The sequence below is a fragment of the Papio anubis genome, chromosome 13 (genome assembly GCF_008728515.1).
Source record: "Papio anubis isolate 15944 chromosome 13, Panubis1.0, whole genome shotgun sequence".
NCBI classification, from domain to species: Eukaryota; Metazoa; Chordata; class Mammalia; order Primates; family Cercopithecidae; genus Papio; species Papio anubis.
In genome coordinates, this window is record NC_044988.1 from 9,473,656 (window position 1) to 9,493,815 (window position 20,160).

The 20,160-nt window shown below is 44.6% G+C and overlaps 1 protein-coding gene across 6 annotated transcripts in view; it reads right to left on the reverse strand.

Annotated features, from left to right (window-relative positions):
* Positions 1–17,553, reverse strand: part of SPIN1 (spindlin 1) — an 85,284-nt gene extending 67,731 nt beyond the window's left edge. The window contains exons 1-2 of one of the 6 annotated variants that reach the window (XM_017949959.3): positions 15,128–15,359; positions 14,770–15,018 (exon numbers count right to left, since the gene is read on the reverse strand). The gene's annotated coding sequence lies outside the window, so the exon portion shown is untranslated. The other 5 variants (XM_003911886.3, XM_009189068.4, XM_009189070.2 and 2 more) reach the window with 5 other exon arrangements.
* Between the last annotated feature and the right edge of the window lie 2,607 nt (positions 17,554–20,160).

A 20,160-nucleotide genomic window follows, 5' to 3' on the forward strand; every position in this document is an offset into this window, starting at 1 on the left:
TAACCAGGGCTGACTCCACCTTGGTGGGGGAGGGAGGTATTGGTACAGGGGGAGTGACGCGGTGGCTCCGCAGCTTGTAATCCCAGCACTTTGGGAGGCCAAGGTGGGTGGATCACAAGGGTCGAGGAGTTCAAGACCAGCCTGACCAAGCATGGTGAAACCCCATCTCTACTAAAGCTGAAATAGCTGGGGATGAGGTGGCACATGCCTGTAATCCCAGCTACTTGGGAGAACTGAGGCAGGAGAATTGCTTGAACGAGGAGGTGCAGGGTTGCTGTGAGCCTAGGTCGTGCCACTGCACTCCAACCCTGAGAACAGAGTGAGACCCAGATCTCAAAAAAAAGTATAGGCCACAATTATGCTTGCAATTACATAGTACTTGACAATAAACAACTATGTTACTGGTTTATGTATTAACTATATGTTTAATCGTTAGTTTAGACTGTACTCATACTTATTTTAAAAAAAAAAAAGTTCAGTGTAAAACAGCCTCTGGCAGGTCCTTCAGGAGGTACTCCAGAAGAAAGTACTGTTATCACAGATGACAACTCCAAACGTGTTAATGCACCTGAAGACCTTTCACTGTGACAAGGGGCCGAGCTGGAAGACAGTGATACAGATGATCTTGAGTATTAGTTTTCTTTCACCACTCACTCACTCAGAGCAACTTCCAATCCTGCAAGCTCCATTCATGGTAAGTGGTCTATACAGTTGTACCATTTCTGTATCTTTTATACCATGTTTTCACTGTACTTTCCTTGTGTTTATATACATAATTACTTACCATTGTGTTCCAACTGTCTACACTATTCAGTTCAGTCACATACTATACTACACAGGTTTGTAACCTAGGAGCAAATAGGTTTATACCATTTAGCCTAAGTGTGTCAAAGGCTATACCATCTAAGTTTTGTGCAAGTACATGCTATAATGCTCACCTAACAATGCATTTCTCAGAACATACTCTCATCATTAAGCAACCTGCGGCAGAAAATAAGTAAGACTGAAATTAAAGAGTAAAAAAGGATATACCCTGCACATACTAACCAAAGGAAAACTCTGCAGCAACATTAATATCAAGCTAAATAACTTTACCTCTACTAATACTTCTCCCTTAAAAAGAACACTTAATAGTGGTTTTCTACTTTTTCCCCGCTTTGGAGACAGGGTCTTACTCTGTCACCCAGGCTAAGTGCAGTAGTAAGATCAGGGCTCCTGAGTGCATCCTTCATCTCCCAGGCTCAAGTGATCCACCTACATCACCTTCTCGAGCGGCTGGGACTACAGGTGTGTGCCACCACACACAGCTAATTTTTTTTTAATTTTCTTTAGAGATGGGGTCTTGCTATGTTGCCCAGGCTGGTCTCAAACTCAAGACTCAAGTGATCTTCCCGCCTCAAGCCTCCCAAACTGCTGGGATTACAGGGATTAGCCATCACACCCAGCCAATAGCGATTTTAAAAGACCTGGTTGATATACAGCTCTAAATACCAATGCATCTAAGAACATACCCTCATATGACAATGTATAAAGCACAAAGTGTCGGAGCTAAGGAGAAACTGACAAATGCAAAATCAAAGTATTAATATATCTCTTTCAATAACCAACAGAACAAGCTGAAAAGCTTCTGCACAGCAAAGGAAACAAATGACAGAGTGAAGAAACAACCTGTTGAATGGGAAATGATGTGTGCAAACTATTCATGACAAAGGACTAAAATCCATAATATGCAATGAGCTCAAATAATCAACAATTAAAAAAAACAAATAATCCCACTAAAAAGTGGGCAAAAGCCATCAAAAAACATACACATGGCCAAATGATATACGAAAAAATGCTCACATCAGTAATCATCAGGTAAATGCAAATCAAAACTACAATGAGATAGCACCTTATCAATTAGGATAACTATTATTAAAACACAAACAACAGATGCTGGCAAGGATGTGGAGAAAAGGGAATTCTTACACACTGGGAATGGAAATTAGTAAACCTATTACGAAAAACAGTACAGAGATTTCTCAAAACACTAAAAATAGAACTACTACATGATCCAGCAATCCCACTATTGGCTATTTATCCAAAAGAAAATAAATCAGTATATCAAAGGGATACGTACACTCACCTGTTTATCACAGCACTATTTACAAAAGCAAAGATATGGAATCAACCTAAGTATCCATCGATGACCAGAGAGATAAAGAAAACGTGGCATATAAACACAACGGAATGCTATTCAGCCAGAAAGAAGGATGAAATCATGTTTGCAGCAACATGGATGAAGCTGGAGGTCATTATGTTAAGTGAAATAAGCCAGGCCAGGCACAGAAAGACAAATATCACATTCTCACAAATACATGGGAGCTAAAAAAAAAAAAAAAAAAAGGTTAACCTCATGGAAATAGAGAAAACAATGACAGGTATCAGAGGTTGGGAAGGGATGGGGGGTGAGGAAGAGAGGTTGGTTAATGGGTACAAACATGCAGTTAGAAAGTTCTAATGTTCTATAGCAGAGTAGGGTCACCATAGTTAGCAAATATATACCATATATTTCAAAGTAGCTAAAAGAGAAGGCTTGAAATGTTACCAGCACACAGAAATGATATATACTCAGCCAGGCATGGTAGTTCACACCTGCAATCCCAGCACTTTGGGAGGCTGAGGCAGGTGGATCACCTGAGGTCAGGGGATCCAGACCAGCCTGGCCAACATGGTGAAACCCTGTCTCCATTAAAAATACAAAAATTAGCCCAGCATGGTGCCACACACCTGTAATCCCAGCTTACTCAGGAGGCTGAGGCGGGAGAATTGCTTGAACCCAGGAGGCAGGAGGTTCCAGCAAGCCGAGATCGCACCACAGCACTCCAACCTGGGCAACAGAGCGAGACTCTGTCTCAAAAACAAAAAAAGATAAATACTCAAGGTGATGGATGCTCCAGGTACCCTGACTTGATCATTATACATTCTATGCACGTAACAAGTATTCATATGTATCCCATAAAGATGTAAAATATTATGCAATAAAAGGAAAAGATAGGAATCTAGCAATGTATTTCTATGCAAAGGCTTAAAACATATAACATCTCAACATAAGCGAGAACATACAGTTCCACAACTTGTGTCTCTCATTAAATGGTACATTTTTCATGTAATAAAGTAGGCCCTTGGCCCTCTTATCCCTTGAATTCCACATCTGTGGATTCAACTAACCTCAGATTTTAAAAATCTGGGGAAAAAATGGTTTCATCTCTACCAAACACATAAACTTTTTTCCTTATAGTTATTCCCTAAACAATACAGTATAATGATTTGTGTAGCATTTACACTGTATTACATACTATGAGTAATTCAGAGATTAAAGTATACAGAAAGATGTGCATAGATTATATGCAAATACTACACCATTTTATATAAGAAACTTGAGCATCCATGGATTTTGGTATCCACGGGGGCCAAGGGGAGGGGGGAGTGGGTCCTGGAACCAATTCCCTAATATGGAGGGATGGTTGTATGAATTTTTTTTCCTATCAAACTCTTCTTAACAGTGGCAGAATATTCCAGTGTACGCATATAATGGTCGTTTACTCTATCTTAACTCCATTATTAGACAATTGTTTCTAATTTTTCTCAATTACAAACACCGATATAATGAAAACCCTTACACATACATATTTGTATACTGTCCAAATTTATCTATACAATAAAATCCTAGCAGTGAAATTACTGGATCAACAGAGTCAACATTTTAAATTCGGTTTTAGTGTAGCTATCCTCCAAAGAGTCCTAGCAAAGTACAGTTTCACCAACGATGTAAATTACTTATTTAAGGGCTATGCATTTAGGTGAACCTTTCCTTATGAATTAGTATTTTATTAGTCTCGCTCTGTTGCCCAGGCTGGCTCACTGCATTTAGGTGAACCTTTCCTTATGAACTAATATTTTATTAGTCTCGCTTTGTTGCCCAGGCTGGCTCACTGCAGCCGCAACTTCCCCAGCTCAACTGATCCTCCCACCTCAGCCTCCCAAGTAACTGAAACTACAGACACAAGCCACCACACCCGGCTTTTTTTTTTTTTTGAGCAGAAGTCTCGCTCTGTCACCCCAGCTGGAGTGCAGTGGCGCGATCTTTGCTCACTTCAACCTCCACCTCCTGGGCTCAAGCAATTCTCCTGCCTCAGCCTGCCAAGTAGCTGGGATTAAGGCATGGGCCATGATATCCAGTTAATTTCTGTATTTTTAGTAGAAATGGCGTATCGCCATGTTGGCCAGGCTGGTCTCAAATTCCTGACCTCAGGTGATCCGCCTGCCTTGGCCTCCCAAAGTGCTGGGATTACAGGTATTAGCCACCATGCCAGGCCAAATATAGACTCTCATACAAGGTGAGTGAGTGTTCAGTGGAGTTCCTTGTTAGGTGGGAAAAAATCTAATTGAGGCATCAGGCCTTGTGGGATGGGCCTTAGCCAATCAACCCAACCGTTAAGAGCCCTTTCTAACCCCTTGAACTATAACACTGAATCCAGAACCTCTATTTAGTGAGCCCATATCAATAAATTCTGCCTGACCCAACTTTATGTTCCTTCTTCTATTACACTACACTCCTACGCTCCAATGCCACAAATACTCCTCCAGGCTCCTGACTATATAGTGGCAAAGCTACACAATCTTTTGCAGTGTAGCATACCTTTCTCACAGGTCACCTCACTCTCTGGGGCCTGCTGCAACTACAGTCCAGTCACAGATCCACAAGAAAGGAGGATTACAGGGCAGATTATCAGGAAGACAGTACCATGCAGAACAACTACCCAAAGGGAGGCCAATTACAGGTTTTTCAGGCAAACAGAGATTAAGTTCCTCTGGGAAGGGCTGGAAACGCTGTTTCTCTGGCAAACGTAGCAGAGCAGCATTTAAGGATTGAAGGTTTCCAGCTTAAACAGAATCTGACCATATGCCTCCAATCCAATTTTCAGGATTCCATTCCTACCAATCAATGATCTCACCCACAAATTGGGAATTACATTTGCATTTTTACAGCAGTCACAGAAACCTTCAGGTCCCTTACATGCAACCTGAGCTAAAAATTTAAAAGCCTGAGTTCATCATTCTGCTTTGTCTGGTTTGAAACTGGCTGAGCTGAATTATATTCCCCCGAATTTCCTTTCCTTTGTGTCTCCTTGCATGGCTCACAGATTCTTGTGCAGCAGGTGAAGGGTGCAGGAGATGAAGCAACCACCTTGCAGCCTGCACACACTGTTGCTGCTCATCTTCTGACTCACCCCATTCATGTGAGGCAGTGGTTGGCCAAGAATCGCAGCTGCATCCACTCCACCTTCTTCTGGGTTCTCCTTAAGCTTCTCTGCTCCTGGGCTACATGTGCCAAAGATCCAACTCTTACAGGCCACCCACACAACCAGGAACAAAGGCAACTAGAACTAGCATGGTTTCCATGTACCTTGCCTCTGGCCTCCTGTGTCATCTTCTTCCCCACTTTATATCCATCTCTCTTTCTCAAACGACTGCCCTGTGGACTTCAAACTCCAGCATCTAGCACAAAGACAACAGCCTAATAGAAACTGCTTAGCCAGCTTCTACACTGTGTGAACTCAAGTCACTGTAGCATATGCCTTAATACATACACAGACATATTCCATATGTTTTTCTTTATCCATCCTAGTGGTTTCATTTTTCTAAACCTTATGAGGTCCTGAAAAAAAAATTACAATTGCAAATCAACAAGGCCAGGTGCAGTGGCTCACGCCTGTAATCCTAGCACTTTGGGAGGCCGAGGCAGGTGGATCACCTGAGGTCAGGAGTTTGAGACCAGCCTGACCAACATGGAGAAACCCCATCTCTACTAAAAATACTAAATTAGCCAGGTGTGGTGGTACATGCCTGTAGTCCCAGCTACTCAAGACGCTGAGGCAGGAGAATCACTTGATCCCAGGAGGCGGAGGTTGCAGTGAGCCAACATGTGCTACTGCACTCCAGCCTGGGCAACAAGAGCGAAACTCCCTCTCAAAATAAATAAATAAAAGTCAACAAACTGTTACTTAATAATCCCTGTATGACAAATACCTGTGCAGCAGACAAGACATTTAACCAACTGGACAGCCTCAATTTCCTTATGATTTAATTCTAGCTACTGCACAGGGTAGTTTGAGTCCTCACAATTCAGACATTGAGCTAGATACCAGAAAAGTAATTACGGGCAAAAACAGGAACGGTTCTGCTTTCATGAAACTCAGCCTTTGTGGGAAAACTAAAATTAATTAAATCACATAAACTAATATAACACTGTAATTCTGATAAGCACCAAGAGAACTTGACTGCAGAAGGGTCAAGAAAAAACTTCAAGAACTTCAGACAGCCGGGCACGGTGGCTCATGCCTGTAATCCCAGCACTTTGGGAGGCTGAGGCAGGTAGACTGCTTGAGTCCAGGAGCTCGAGACCAGCCTGGGCAACAAGGCAAAATCCTGTCTCTACTAAAAATACCAAAATAAACTAGCCAGGCATGGTGGCACATGCCGTAGTCTCAGCTATTCAGGAGGCTGAGATGGGAAGATCACCTGAGCCCAGGGAGGTCCAGGCTGCAATGAGCCAAAACTGTGCCACTACACTACAGCCTAGGCAATAGAAGTGAGACCTTGTCTCAAAAAAACAACTTCAGGCCGGGCACAGTGGCTCACACTTGTAATCTCAGCACTTTGGGAGGCAGAGGAGGGCAGATCACTTGAGGTCAGGAGATGGAAACCAGCCTGGCCAACACGGTGAAATCCTGTCTCTACTAAAAATACAAAAAATTAGCCGGGCGTGGTGGCAGGCGCCTGCAGTCCCAGCTACTCAGGAAGCTGAAGCAGGAGAATCGCTTTAACCGGGAGATGGAGGTTGCAGTGAGCTGAGATCTCACCACTGTACTCCAGCCTGGGCGATAGACTCCATCTCAAAAAAAAAAAAAAAATTAGCCAGGTGCGGTGGCACACACCTGTAGTCCCAGCTACTTGGGAGACTGAGGAGGGAGAATCGCTAGAACCTGGGAAGCGGAGGCTGCAGTGAGCTGAGATCGACCACTGCACTCCAGCCTGGGCAACAGAGCAAGACTCTGTCTGGAAAAAAAAAAAAACTTCAGGCAACTGATGCTTGTTGGAGTGGGTGATGAATATCAGTACACTCCAATCTCTTTATCTTATGAAAATTTGCAAGCACGCACACAGAAAATTTCATTAAAAAGTGATGCTTGAGCCAAACTCTAAAGACCAGGAATAACTGTTAACAAAGAAAGGCATTCCAGGCAGAAGAAAAGAACGAGTGCCAAGATTCCTGGTGGAGAAGATGGAGGGGATTCCAGGAGAATGAAGGAGGCCCCATACAGCTGGAGCAAAGAAAGCAAGGGGGAAAATAGTACAAGATGAGGCTGAGGCCCAAAAGTAATTAGTCATGCACCACCTAATGATGTTTCTGTCAACAACAGACCACATAAACCAGTGGATCCATATCATGAGGCTGTTTTAAGCTAAGTGCTATTTAAAAAGACAAAAAGTTAAAAAAAATAAAGTTAAAAAGCTTATTAAGTTAAAAACTTACAGTAAGCTAGGGTTAATTACTGAGGAAACTGTTTTTATAAATTTAGTGTAGACTAACTGTAGTGTTTACATACAGTCTACGGTAGTGTACAGTAATATCCTAGGCCTTCACATTCACTCACCACTCACTCACAGACTCAACCCAGTGCAACTTCCAGTCCTGCCACTCCATTCATGCTAAGTGCCCTACACAGGCATGCCATTTATCTTTTATAGCATGTCTGTACTGTACTTTCTCTGTGCTTAGATATGTTTGGATATATAAATACTTACCACTGTGTTCCAACAGTCTACACTATTCAGTTCAGTCACATAATGTACAGGTTTGTAGCCTAGGAGCATTAAGCCATACTACATAGCCTAGGTGCCAGTAGGTTGTCCCATATAGGTCTCTGTAAGTACGCTCTATGAGGTACACAATGAGGTTCTCTGAATCCCATTGTTAAGGGATGTAAAACTATATGTACACCAAATATATGTGTACCCTTGAGGCTACTTTATAAACTTTTGTCCTTAAGGCACTGGAAAGCCATTCGGAGTTTGTTTTTTGTTTTGTTTTGTTTTCGGAGACGGAGTCTCACTCTGTTGCCCAGTCTGGAGTGCAGGGGCATGATCTCAGCTCACTGCAGCCTCCACCTCCCAGGTTCAAGCAATTCTCCTGCCTCAGCCTCCTGAGTAGCTGGGATTATAGGCGTGCACTACCACGCCTGGCTAATTTTTGTATTTTTAGTAGAGATGGGGTTTCACCATGTTGGCCAGGCTGGTCTCAAACTTCTGGCTTCAGGTAATCCACCCACCTCAGCCTTCCAAAGTGCTGGCATTACAGGTGTGAACCACCATGCCTGCCCGGCCACCATTTAGAGTTTTAAGTAAAAGGCTGACATGGTAAGATCTGCCTTTTAAAATGTAATTTTTTTTTTTTTGAGATGGAGTCTCACTCTGTCACCCAGGCTGGAGTACAACAGCGTGATCTCGGCTCACTGCAAGCTCCGCCTCCCTAGGTTCAAGTGATTCTCATTAGGAGTAGCTGGGATTACAGGCGCGTGCCACCATGCCTGGCTAATTTTTGTATTCTTAGTAGAGACGGGTTTTTGTTGTTGTTGTTGTTTTTGAGATGGAGTCTCCCTCTGTTGCCCAGGCTGGAGTGCAGTGGTGCAATCTCAGCTCACTGCAGTCTCTGCCTCCCAGGTTCAAGCGATTCTCTTGCCTCAGCCTCCCGAGTAGCTGGGATTACAGGCACGCGCCACCACGCCCGGCTAATTTTTGTATTTTTAGTAGAGATGGGGTATCACCATGTTGGTCAGGCTGTTTTTGAACCCCTGACCTCATGATCCACCCACCTCAGCCTCTCAAAGTGCTGGGATTACAGGCATGAGCCACCACACCCAGCCTGAAAATGTTATTTTTTTAAGCCTGTATTGGTGCTTGACGCCTGTAATCCCAAGATTTTGGGAAGCCCAGGTGAAAGGACTGCTTGGGGTCAGGAGTTCAAGATCATCCTGGGCAACACTGTGAGACCTCATCTCTACAAAAAAAAAGTTTTAAAAAGAAAATGTAACTGTTTTGCCACTAACAAAATTACAAATGTGTTTACCTTTCACCCCACAATCTATCTTAAAGCTGTATTTGCACAAATACAAAACATTATACCCACAAGGTTATTCATTGCTGCAATATTTATAACAGCCAAGAGAACATAAACAACCCAAATGTTCAACAGGAGATGAGTTGCAAGCACAAAAGAATGCACTTCTATAAAGCGATCTCCGGAATATATTAAGAGAAAGCAGAGCAGTGTGCATAGAACGCTGCCTATTGTGAAAGAAAGGGAAATAAAAATATACACATATGCTTACATTTGCAAAAATGAAGTATCAGAAGAATAAAGCAGAAACAACTGGGGCAGGAGAGAAATTCGTGGAGGGACAGAATTAAAACGAAGCTGTGAACATAACTTTTTAGCACAGATCGGATTTTTTAACTACATAAATGTTCACATAAATGTTCTACATGTTAAAAAATACATTAAATGAAAAACTAAAGCAACTCTTGAAGAATTTCAGGCAAACAAACCAAATTAATTATCAAACACAAAATCAGAGAAAAGCTTTTCAAATGGCCTTACAAATCAGAATGTCAACTGAACATGCTTATGCGGATACATTTTAAGAACAAAAAGAACCATAACCAAACATAAACCTAGAGTTGCTTGTTATTAGTGTTATTTTCAAACTACTACATTCTTACTATAAGATAATGCAATTATATTAATGCTGCTAAGAACGTAAATTTTCAACGTTAGAAAAAAAGGATAAGCTCATAGTAAAAACTCTGTGATGTTAAATTCGAACTGGAAATACCAATATAAAAATCAAAATCTGTATGTTTCCCATGTCTGTCCTATAAAAGCATGGGCATCCTAACAGTCAGAACATATAACAATTTAGATTTTTAGATACAAAAATTCTACTCCTCAATAAAACAAGCTGCAAGAAACGGCTGATAGGTATTTGGCAGGAAAAGCACAAAGTGAACCTCAGACATCTCGTGTCAGAAAGCAAGAAAAGCTTCAGAGATTACGTGTCACGTCAAAGCCAAGAGAATTAGGTTGAAAGGACCTCAACACGTCCAAGTTGTGACAAGTTACAGAAAAACAGTGAGTATTTGATTAAAACACATTGGATAAAGCCAGATGTGGTGGCTCACGCCTATAATCCCAGCACTTTGGGAGGCTGAGGTGGGAGGATTACTTGAGATCAGGAGTTTGAGACCAGGTGGACCAACAAGGTAAAACTCCGTCTTACTAAAAATACAAAAAATTAGCCAGGTATGGTGGTGCATGCCTGTAATCCCAGCTGCTTAGGAGGCTGAGCCAGGAGAATAGCTTGAACCCAGGAGGCGGAGGTTGTAGCAAGCCAAGGTCCCACCACTGCACTCCAGCCTGGGTGACAGAGCAAGACTCTTTCTCAAAACTAAAAACACAAAAACACACACTGCGTGCATAAAAACCCATGGGTCTACTGATGCTCAAGAGAGAAAGAAAAAAGAAAGTAATTCAAACCCCTACCTCCAAAAAAAATCAGGCCAGGGTGGCCCGGCACCTGTAATCCCAGCACTTTACAGGGAGGCGAGGTGGGATCCGATGACAAGACATTGAGACCATCCTGGCCAACATGGTGAAACCCCATCTCTACTAAAAACAAAAATTAGCTGGGTCAATGCCGTGGTGGCAACATGAACCCAGCTATTAAGAGGCTGAGGTAGGAGAATGCAGCTTGAATCCAGGAGGAGGGTTGCAGTGAGGCGAGAGATGCGCCACTGCACTCCAGCCTGGCCGACAGAAGCGAGATTTAATACTCAAAAAAAAACAGCAAAGAAATGCGAAAGAGTTCTTTTCTCTCCTTATTGCCTGTGTCAGGTTAAGTAATAGTAATTCAAACATATGATTTGTTAAATAATTTAAAGACAGGCCCAAGCATAAACAACTACAAAGAAATATAATCCAGTTTTTTAAAAAAATCTGTCTATTTTGTTAACATGCTACTATAATCTAACATCTCAAATGGTATAAAGATGCCTTACTAGTCTTTTCATCTATTCTCTCAACATTTGGATAAAATAATATTCACATTGAATAAATCCTTCCTCCTCACCTCCCTTCAGGAAAAGAAAAAAAAAAAGCACATTTAACATAACATTAAATATTCCGAGTTCAGACCAATACCCCATGCCTCAAATGACTTCACCAGCTTCTCTAACAGACTAGACTCTGGGGATTAAAGAGCCTACGCAGGCAAATTCCTCTAACCCACCTTTCAAACTGTTCTAAAACACAGGTCCAATCCTGTCCCTGCCTTTCAACGGCTTCCCCCTACCTACAAATTCAACATCAAAGACCTTAATGTTACATGCAGAATTTAAAATGTGGCCCCCAAATTCACCCCTAGACAGATCAGCCACAGGAAAGAAACTACAGGTGGTGTAGGCAGTGGTGACATCATCATCAATATCAACTGGGCATTTACTGTATACCAGGAGCCTATGAATCATTTTACTTCATTTAAGCTCACCCCGATGAGGTAGGTGTTCTCGGCCCCTGCTATACGTAAACACACTCACAAAAGAGGATAGAAGATAGATAGTAGGTAGGTAGGAAGGAGACAGTAAAAGAAAGATGAGGGAAGGAGGGAGGGAGGGAGGGAGGGAAGGAGGGAGGGATGTAGGGATGGAGGGAGGGAAGGAAGGAAGGAAGGAAGGAAGGAAGGAAGGAAGGAAGGAAGGAAGGAAGGAAGGAAGGAAGGCAGGCAGGCAGGCAGGCAGGCAGGCAGGCAGGCAGGCAGGCAGGAAGGGAGGAAGGGAGGAAGGGAGGAAAATAAAAAGAAAAGATTAGAGAAGAGTAGAGAAAAAAAGAGAAGAGAAGAGAAAAGAAGGGGCTAACTTCTGGCTGGGATTACAATCCCCGATGGCCTCTTTAACTCCTAGCCTCTGCTCCTGCTTTCCTGTCCATCCAGATGTCTTTCCTCTCCCATTCTGATATTCTGTAGAATCACCTTCTCTTCCCAGATACCCTTCAGCACAGAATTCCCTCATTATATGCATGTGTATCTCCTCTATCAGACTATAAAGTCTGTAAGGATACATCTGTGTTTATATATGTAGCCAAACATGACTTGTTCTATAAAGGGTTTATGGCAATTTTAAGGTCATGAATAGGTTCCCAGTAAAGGTGTAATTTAAGATTAAATTGGACTGAATACTGATGCACAACTAAGCCAACTGTTTACTTCACATTAAAAAAAAATGCTAACAACTACAGCAAAGTTCAAAAGCAGAAAGGAGAAGGAAATCAACATCTACTGGCGTCAGCTGCTATATTTCAGGAACTGTACTGAAAACTCTATAAATCCATTTCACGTAATTCTCAGAACAGACTTACACCATAGGTTTTATCCCAGTTTACAGTTAAGGAATTGAAGGTTTTAAAAGGCTTTGCGTGTTGGCTCTTTCACCATTATTTGCTGGAGTTTGGGTTTTCAGGCTTTCTGGGTCATAGATTTCTTTCCAGGTTACCTTGTAGCAATTTGAGAACTGGCATCACTTTCCGCTGGGTCCCAAAGATCCAGGAAGAGCTTAGTGCTGTTGACTAGACCTCGGATGGACCCACCACAAAAGTTTAACCCAACCTTGACCCCAGAATCTTCACAAATGCTCACTGAAGAAAATTCCCAGGACGACTCAGGGGCCTTTCTTCTGCTCAGAGATGTCAATAAAGAACTTTAGTAACATGACTTCCAACCCTAGTACCTAATTCCCTTCCCTTCTACCAGAGATTCATTCCAAAAACTGGATAGGAGAGAAACGACCTTCCAGGACATCAGAGATGGCTTGCCTTAGGAGTAGAAGTAAGAACACTGCTATCTATGCAGAAAGTAAGTATTGTAAAATTGAGATACCTGTTCCTCAACAGATGTTCTTGGCTTGAAAAACAACTAGTAGACACTGGGCCAAAGGGAGAATTCAGAATGAATCAAGAAGAGAACCATTCAAATGAGCTGCAGTTTCTGTATCATAGATAGCCTGAGAATGCTAGAACAGGGAATCATGACACCAAGCCAATTCAACCATAAACTGTCATTCTTGTACTTTTTTTCTTGCTGATAATTTTATGCGTTAGGTTGAGAAACCTACTCTATGCTAGAACAGCCTGTATACCAATAATTTTGATGAAAAGTTCTGTGATTTTTTTTGGAGTATTTTCATTTCTGCCACGATACCAGTAATTTATAACAGATCCATGTAGCTTGAATGTATTTGAGTAACTTCAACATACATTAGCTCTCCTCTCTGATGTGACCCAAAAAGCCAGTAGGTCCTAAATGTCCTTTGTGTGTCAGAAGCCTGAAGTCAGTGAGATGAAGTCCAACATCAAGAATTTAAGTAAAGCAACTTGTGGAGCAAGAATGTAAAGAAAACACTGGGTAGTTTGGCAAGAGCATAATTATTGAATTTTCTGGTTTCCAAAAATGTGAACTCCAATAAAAGGATCTTTAATGTGCTATTTTTCCAATTTTCAGTAACAAATAAATGTGTGTATAGAGAAAATAAAACTGACATATTCGAGTAGCTTTAAAAAAAAACTTTTTTTAAAAAAAGACTGCATGATGAATCAGTTATGTGGCTTTGGACCAGTAAGGAGTCAATTTCAACCCAGATTGTACTGACTTGGAAGGCCACTGTGACTCCATGTCAAACTCCAGACTACACTGTTTTCACAATACCATAGTATCTTCTAAACTGAACAAAATACTTGCACGAAATAGTTGATTCTCTTCTTCCAGTTTCTTTTCATTCATGGAAAGGGAAAGAAGACATATTGAATTAAACGTCCAGCAAATGTAAATACAGTATTGACATTTAAATGCTTTCTCAGCACATATTTTAAAGGATAAACCAAAAGAATGTATATCAAACATACTAGAAAAAAGATGCTAGCAATTAAGGAGTGCAACCAGTAACGTTATAACTAAGTGCAATCAGGTAAGTCACTCGGAAGTGAAAACCATCTAAATAAAAACCAAATTAATAACTCTCATCAATATGATAGCCAAATTTGAGACACTACCCACAAAATGCAGAGGGGCACACATCAGCCACATCAATATTGTGATCCCTCAGTTCACAAGAGAGACACACAATTATCTGAGATACACTTTAGGACACCAATGATCAACATATGGCATCGCAATGGCTGTTCCAGGGAACATCCATTTTCACTGTTCCCTGGATTTCAGGCATAAAAAGATGACTGAAGACATATACTGGCCCTTTTGCCTTAACCCAATTCATAACCATTGTAAAAGTAACCATTTCGCTACTCAAAAGATTATAAAGAAATTCTATTTTTCGTAAGAATCTACGATCTACTAGCACACACATACTGTACCTTAATACATAATTATCAAATCTGATAACGAACGTTCTGCAAATTACCAGCTACTACAATATTTTGGTGTTTGCCTTTTAACTAAAGCTGATGGGGGGAGTAAGGAGGTTGGAAGAATACTCATTTTACCTGCCCTTTCCAAAATTTCACTTCAAAAGAGTGTTTAAAAACTCAGTATGTCCAGATATAAATCTCCAAGCTTAATTTTCACTGTTTAACAAAAGCGATGTAGAAAGCAATTACCGTACCCTCCATCAATCCTTTCGGATTGCACAGAATTCCTTCCAGAAAATTCCAATAGAAAAAAAGTTAAGACAGGTATTCGCGTTTTGGTGCGTAAGTAGTCTTTGGCACACGTCATGTAGCGTGAAATCCTTTAAGACATTTAAATGTTCCTGGTATCGTTTTGCGATGAACGTGATAAAATAGTCAATCCATATTTACCAAGAGTAAAAACACTTCCACCACGCACGGAAAATCTCTCCAAAACACAAAATCTGATTCAAAAATTATAAATAAAAAGACAATAAATGTAAAAACAAATGCATAAACAAACTTCGAAATGCGTATGCGATGACATTACTGAAGCCATTACTCAAAACGAACCTCTGTAAAATCGAGAACGCACAATCAATGCGATAAGATGCTCGAGAAAGCCAAACCCGAGGCGCTGCGCAGTTCCCGCATCGCACAATTCATTTCAACACATTCCTTGACGAATACATCCAAGGTCACTCACGATGGAGAGGAAAGTGCTTGTCTCTCTCCAGAGCACGCAACCCGTTCGCCGCGCCCCCACGGAGGGCGGCGAGGAGACGGGCGCATCAGGAAAGGGGCTGCGCGGGCGCGAGGACTGGCCGGTGGGCGTTCCGGCGCCGCGGAAACCCGCGGATCCGCGGAGCCCGCAACTTGCAAGGTCCGCGGCCATCCCCCGGGCCTGGGAGGGGTGGCCCGAGGGCAGGCCCGCGTCCCCGGGGTGACCCGACCCGCCGCGCCGGGGTCCCGCCCCTCCCCCCGCCCCGCCCCCGTCGCCGGCCCGGGATTATGCAACGCTCCCCCTCCCCGCCCGCATTCTGGCGCAGCGCCCCCTCCCCGCGCCCGACTGCGCAGCGCCGCCGCCCCCTGCCCGCGGGCCTCCCCGCCCGGCTCCAAACAAAGCGCGCGCTAAGGGGCCGGCGGCGGCCGGGGAACTGGGGACGGGAGGGTGGCGGCCATGTTGGCGGGGGGCGGCGGAGATGGGGGGACTGAGGAGTGGGGGCCGGCGAACAAAGGAGCGCGCGCCCGCCCGGAGGCCCAGGCCCGCCCCGCCCGGGTCCCCGCCGTGGCCCGGCCGGCAGGGGGCGCTGTGCGGGCGCCGCCCGCTGGACAATGCTCCGCCGGGCCCCGCGCGGGCCGCGCTCACCTGCGCCCCCGGGCAGGCCGCCGCACCCCTGGCCTGCCGGCGGCCCGCACCCTCTCACGACCCACGCCCGCCCTACGCGAGCCTCACCTGCTGGCCGCCGAGGCTGCAGTCCACAGGCCCACGGGTTCCGCCGTCGCTCGTTCGCGCTCCCGCCGGCCCCAGCCCGAGCCAGACGGCGCCTCCCCGCCCCCGCTCCCTCGCCGCGGACGCCGCCCGCCCCCCAGCAGCCAGGGCGCACGCGCACTGCGCCCGCCGAACTGCGACGGCCGCGCCGCCCCGGCGCCTGGCGCCGACGGCCGACTGCGCAGGCGCAGTGGGGCGGGGCGGGGCCGGCGGGGGCGGGGCCCTGTCCTTCTCACCTGGCTGGCGGCAGGGCGGGGCCCGAGACCCGGAATGCCAGGTGCGCGAGGTGAATGGGCGGTGGCAGGCGCGCGGAGCCCAGGCGCCTGAGGGGGCGCAGCTTCTCCCGGAAGGCAGGCAGCCTCAAAAGGACTTCGTTTTTGCGCAGTAGGACGTTGAAGAAAGGACAAGCCCCCTTTGTCCTGGGACGTAAGCCGCAAGTGGTCCTGAGTAGTGCACACCGCGAAGACTGAGGAAGCTGGATCACAGGGCTGGGCCGTGAGCCCTGAACCTTGGAGAACGCCGCATTACTGCTCCAGCGCGCCGGTTCAGGACCGCGGGACGCGAGCCCTTTAAAAGGATGGATTTGCTTCCTGTGACTCCCTGGAAGAGACGTCTTCACCACCGCACTGCGTAGAGGCCGGCGTCGTCGCCCGCTCACCTCGCTTGCTGCCTCCCCGCACAAAGCCTAGCCCAGGTAGCTCGGGTTAGCTGGAGCCCCGGAGCCTCACCTACAAATACCTGGCCTGGCCTAGGTTGTGTGGGGACGGGATGTGGGTTCTGCAAGCCCAGAAACCTGTTTCCACTCCCCCACCAGAAATGGAAGTCACCCAGCTCTACTCGCAAGGTTAGGAGCCAAAAATTCCCATGATCGCACGCGAATTCATTTGACTTCCGTTTCAGTTAAGATGCCTTTTCAGCATTTTGTTGCTTGTTTGCAGGAGAAGGGAGAGAGGTAGCGTCAAGAATAGTTTTTACTCCTGCAGAGTCGAGTGCAGGACTTGGAGGCTGAGTTCAGGCGCTCTCCCCTCCCCGCCAGCCCCGTGTCCTGCAGCAGGTCACTGACCCGGTTCCTCGAGTGCGACAGCGCAGCCTCATCGTAATAAACCGCCTCCCAAAGCGTTGTCAGATCAAATTTCAGAACATGGTATTGGAAAGCACCTTAAACACTCTAAACTGCAGCACAATTATTAGTTAGCAATACTCTTTGGGGTTTGACTGGCACCTTTTCTTCCAAATAAGAGTGATAGATTCCTACTCAAACAAATGGAAATGCTTGTCTCAGATGACACACTTGGCAGGCATGGGACGTTCACAGGCCAACTAGAGGGCTGATTTCAGTACTGAGATATAAAAGTGTAACGCTGTACTTACAAGTTCCCAAGTGTTGAGAAATTACTCACTCATTTGTGTATTTTATGTCTTTTTTGTGTGTTTGTTTAGACGGAGTTTCGCTCTGTTCCCAAGGCTGTAGTGCGGTGGCATGATCTCGGCCCACTGCAACCTCTGCTTCCTGGGTTCAAGCAGTCCTCATATCTCAGCCTCCCGAGTAGCTGGGATTACAGGCGCGCACCACCATATCCAGCTAATTTTTAAAAATATTTTTAGTAGAGGCGGTATTTCGCCATATTGGCCAGGCTGGTCTCAAACTCCTGGCCTCAAGCAATCCGCTGGCCTCAGCCTCCTAAAGTGCTAGGATTACAGGCGTGAGCCACCGTGCCCGGCCTGTTTAATGTCTTATAGTGGGATTATCTCAGAAACAGAGGAATGGGAAGAAGGTAGGTGCCAAGAAATCTGCTGGTTGGAAGATTTCATCTCGTTGGTGAGACCCCTGGGTTTCTCCACCTCAGCACTGTTGGCTTTTGGGATGGGATAATCCTTTCGTGTGGGGTCGGTCCCATGCTTTGTAGGATGTTTGACGGCATCCCTGGCCTCCACCCACTAGATGCTAGTAGCACACACGCTCCTCCAAAATTCACAGAAAACGTCTTCAAAGTCAAATATGTTGCCCCACCTCCATCTCCATCCCCCAACCCCTGATTTAAAATGTGCCACTAGTAATGATCACATTGGGAGCTCTTGAGAATACGCAGGACTGTGGCTTACACCTGTAATCCAAACACTTTGGGAGACTGAGGCTGGAGGACGGCTTGAGCCCAGGAGTTCGAGACCAGCCTGGGCAACACAGCAAGACCCCAACTCTAAAATAAATACAATTTTTAAAAATTTTACAAAGGCCAGGAACAGTGGCTCACACCTGTAATCCCAGCACTTTGGGAGGCTGAGGCAAGTGGATCACTTGAGGTCAGGAGTTTGAGACCAGCCTGGCCAACACAGTGAAACCCCATCTCTGCTAAAAATACAAAAATTAGCCAGGCGTGGTGGTGCATGCCTGTAATCCTAGCTGCTCCAGAGGCTAAGGCAGGAGAATCGCTTGAACCCAGGAGGCAGGGGTTGCAGTGAGCCGAGACTGTGCCACTGCACTCCAGCCTGGGTGACAAAGTCAGACTCCATCTCAAAAAAAAAAAAAAAGAGAGAGAGAGAATACACAGCGTTGTGGCTCATGCCTGTAATCCCAGCACTTTGGGAGGCCAAGGTTGGGAGTCTGGCTTGAGCCCAGGAGTTCAAGACCAGCCTGGGCAATATAGCAAGACCCCAACTCTACAATAAATAAATAAAATGTTTTAAAATTTTAAAAAGGCCAGCCGGGTGCGATGGCTCACGCTTGTAATCCCAACACTTTGGGGGGGCCGAGGCAGGCAGATCACTTGAGGTCAGGAGTTCGAGACCAGCCTGACCAACGTGGTGAAACCCCATTTCTACTAAAAATATAAAAATTAGCCAGCCGTGGTGGCGGGCACCAGTAATCCCAGCTACTTGGGAGGCTGAGGCAGGAGAATCGCTTGAACCCAGGATGCAGGGGTTGCAGTGAGCTGAGATTGCACCCCTGCACTCCAGCCTGGGCAACAGAGTGAGACTCTGTCTCAAAAAAATTTTTAAATTAAAAAAAAAAAGAATGCACAGTCCAGTAATGTCTATTAGCAAAGGTCATCCTCCAGAGGAGTACATATCTCAACTGCATCTAAGGCCTTGCTAATTAGCTCATTAGAATGTCACAAATGGGTTTTTATATTACCCATGTATAACTGCCAAAAATGTTTAAGTGACTCAAGTTGGGAAAAAAAAATAAGAAAAATTCAGGTTGGAAGACCTTCAGCAAAACAATTTCCCTGCACTGTAGTCTTCAAAAATTCAAGCTAGGGAATTGTTCTAGACAAATAACAACTGGGTCAGTCCATCAAGTGACCCCTGATGCAGCACTGCATTGAAGGCAAAAAAGTTGTGAGAGAGATTTGAGGGACAACTGAGAAACTTTGTTGTTATATATGGACTATATATTAGGCAGTATTATTGTGTCATCATTAGATTTTTCGGTGTGACAATGGCTGTTTACAAGAATGCCCTAGTTCTTAGGATGTTAGTGCTGAATCATTAGATAAGAGTCCTAATGGCTACAACTGACATATAAATGCCTCAGAGACTGATGTATTTTATATGGAGGTAAAGCAAATGTAACAAACTGTTAATAGTTGGTGGATCTAAGTGGTGAGTCTAGGTGGGTTCATTGTGCAGTTTTTTTTCAACTTTTCTGGAAAACAAACTTTTCAAAATAAAAAATTGGAAAAATAGAATTCAAGTTAATTTATGAATTTCTAGGATACTAAGACACATTGATTCAACTTGCCAGGCAGCTCCTGCTGTGCTCCAACTTGCTAATGAAATATTTTGAGAAACTTACATATATAGCAAATTTCTTTTATTTTGCTTTTATTATATTTTGGAGAAGGGGTCTTGCTATTTCGCCCAGGTCTGCTTGAACTCTCCATCGTTCACCTTGGCTTCCTGAATAGCTGGAGCTACAAGCATGCACCACCAGCCCTGGCATATAGGTAATCTCTTTACAGTTTCTCAACCATACTCAACTTCTAAATTGGATCAGAGGTTCTACATATGTTTTTCCTCCTATAGCAAGCTTATTAAATACAAATTGGCATGTTAAAAACCTTGGCCGGCTGGGCGTGGTGGCTGATGCCTGTAATCCCAACACTTTGGGAGG